The sequence below is a fragment of the Sander lucioperca genome, chromosome 3 (genome assembly GCF_008315115.2).
Source record: "Sander lucioperca isolate FBNREF2018 chromosome 3, SLUC_FBN_1.2, whole genome shotgun sequence".
Taxonomy (NCBI): Eukaryota; Metazoa; Chordata; class Actinopteri; order Perciformes; family Percidae; genus Sander; species Sander lucioperca.
Window position 1 is genome coordinate 6,514,788 of NC_050175.1, and position 2,500 is coordinate 6,517,287.

General features: G+C 40.4%; 1 protein-coding gene across 3 annotated transcripts in view; it reads left to right on the top strand.

Annotated features, from left to right (window-relative positions):
* plekhg4 (pleckstrin homology domain containing, family G (with RhoGef domain) member 4) overlaps positions 1-2,500 on the top strand; it is an 80,215-nt gene that overhangs the window by 44,318 nt on the left and 33,397 nt on the right. The window lies entirely within an intron of this gene.

A 2,500-nucleotide genomic window follows, 5' to 3' on the forward strand; every position in this document is an offset into this window, starting at 1 on the left:
CTTCCTGTGTGGCTGGGGGCTGTGTCATTGGTTGATTGTTGTTTTTAACTTTTCTGAAACATACAGTATTTCAGATAAGTAAAAAAAAAACACATTTGAATGCATCTGCCAATACATCTGCCAAATATTTTAAAATGGAAAATAATGCAGCAGAGTTTTGAGGACAGATTCTGCAACCTGAGGAAAAACAGCGGCCACAGATCACCTTCCTCGTTAACCCTTTCACTGCTGAATCCGATTGTTTGAAAGCCCCTTTAGTGAGAAATGAGTGAGAGAGTTCTTCGAGTGGCCACAACCGAGTTCAAGCAAGACCTGAAAAGGATTGTGGATAACAAAGACTGTCAGGTTTCCCACTGAGTCAATCTAAGTGAGAAAAAAAACTATGAAAACTGCTATGTATTATGACTGTCATTAGATCTGGAAGACACTGTTGCTGTTGTAGTGTGGACGTGCATGTGTTGTGTGGCTTTTTGCTATGGTGCGTTTTTTTTGTGGCTCTTTATCCCCAACTGGTTGGCCACCCCTGCAATAGGTCAACTGGTAGAATTTTACAACAGAGAATTAGAACAGAAAGGTACAATAAATCATTTGTGCCTACAGCGATCAGACTGGTGTACATGTACCGGCGTTACGTATTCAGAATACAAATTATGAGTAACTGTATTCCTTTACAGGTACAGTTTAAATATTTGGTATTTGGAATACAGTTGCATTGTTCCATTGTCAATGGATTACATGATGATACTTCTCTGTTTCACGACTTTATTCACTCTCGCAACTCCACGCATTTCCCAGAAGTCCCGATATGAAAATGAAAAAATTAACTATTTGCGTGATCACTGATAGAGGTAGAGATGGAGCCGGCACAACAGAGCCGGGGCAGGAATGGTTGCTATCTGGGGAATTCAAACAGCATTTCACATTAAAGAAAGAACAGGGAGAATGAAATATAACTGTGCAGTGCAACCTCTGCTGGCAGCAACCAACCTCCTTTCAGCGTCCACATTACTCCTCCAACCTGAAGAAGCATCTTAAAGTCAGTTATTATTTAATTAGCCAAGGGTAGTCGTCTTCAGTAGTTCTACTGGTCACCTTGCTATTTTATAGTTGACGTGTGACTTTACATTTTCCTATGTGCTGATGTACCAGCCCCAGAGCTGTTGAAAGACTGACGAGCCCCGTTTGACATGCTAGCTAACGTTAGCTAAAATTAGCTCGTGGTAGCTTAGACTGCGGTTAGATTTTTGTAGTATGCAGTTCGGGACTACAAATACAACAATCTATGTGCTTGTTCAGGTACACATTCAGCCAGTTGGACCAGAAGAACACACCAGAAAGGCCTGTTTAGTAAGCTGGATGTGATCGCATTCCTACACTTAGAAAATGCAATTCAATGTGGAAGTAATCCAAGTATTCAGAATATGTTTCTCAATCTGAGTAACGTAACGGAATACGTTACAAATTACATTTGTGGGCATGTATTCTGTATTCTGTAACGGAATACCTTTTGAAAGTATCCTTCCCAACACTGTTCTTAAGTAGCACCAAATCACTGCTGGTCCAGAAGTAAGAGCGGCTTACGTCAGCGGCGCCGGCGGGGTTACCGTGACCAACAAGACGAACAGAAACTTGTGACCGCCATTTTTAAATTAGCAGATGAACACGATGGACGCGAGTAAACAAACACAGCAGTGGTCAGAGGAGGAAACAAGCTGCTTTCTTGCAGTATAAAGGCGAGCCGCGCGAACACGTTGGATCCGCCGAGTTTGGATGGCGATGTAGGTCCAATAGCAACGTCCGCCGTTGTTGATGGTGTGTTTGTGTTTGGCGCCACCGCGCTAACGTTGCTGGGAAAGATGAGACGTATACAGTGACGTAAGACCGGGCTCCGATCTTTAGAAATCAGGGTCAGCTGATGGCCGATTAATGCTGCCGATTTATTTTGGCCAATATTTGGCCGATATGTGCTTGTTTTTAAACCTCTATTTGAAAGATAAAATGTAACACTAATATACTCAGAACTTCTCAACAAAAACATTTATTGAACACTTCACCAACCTACACTTGTAGCCTATACTTCATTTAAAAATGTATAATGTAAAAACATACTGTAGCCTATATTGTATAAATAATGTATGAAAAATATATAAAATAAACGAAACAGGTAAGAAGAAAATAAACATTGTCAAATAAACTTTTCAATGAAAAAATAAAGTTTAGTGCACTTATCAGCATTTATTAAACTTCTGAGAATACAAATCTGCTTCACACAAAGTGACGTTATTATTAATCTCAACATTTCCTCCTCTATAACTCCTGTTGAATCCCATCAGACTAGAGCTCTCTAAAGTCAGTTCTTCTTCACCTGGTTGGTTAGATCATTGTTCATTAGTTTGTGTGTTGTCTCTGTGTTTTGGGGACCCTACTGTTAGCTACATGTCCTGTTGACCTCATCAGGATCTTATCTCAGCACATTTCTGTCATTCAAACAACTCTGAGT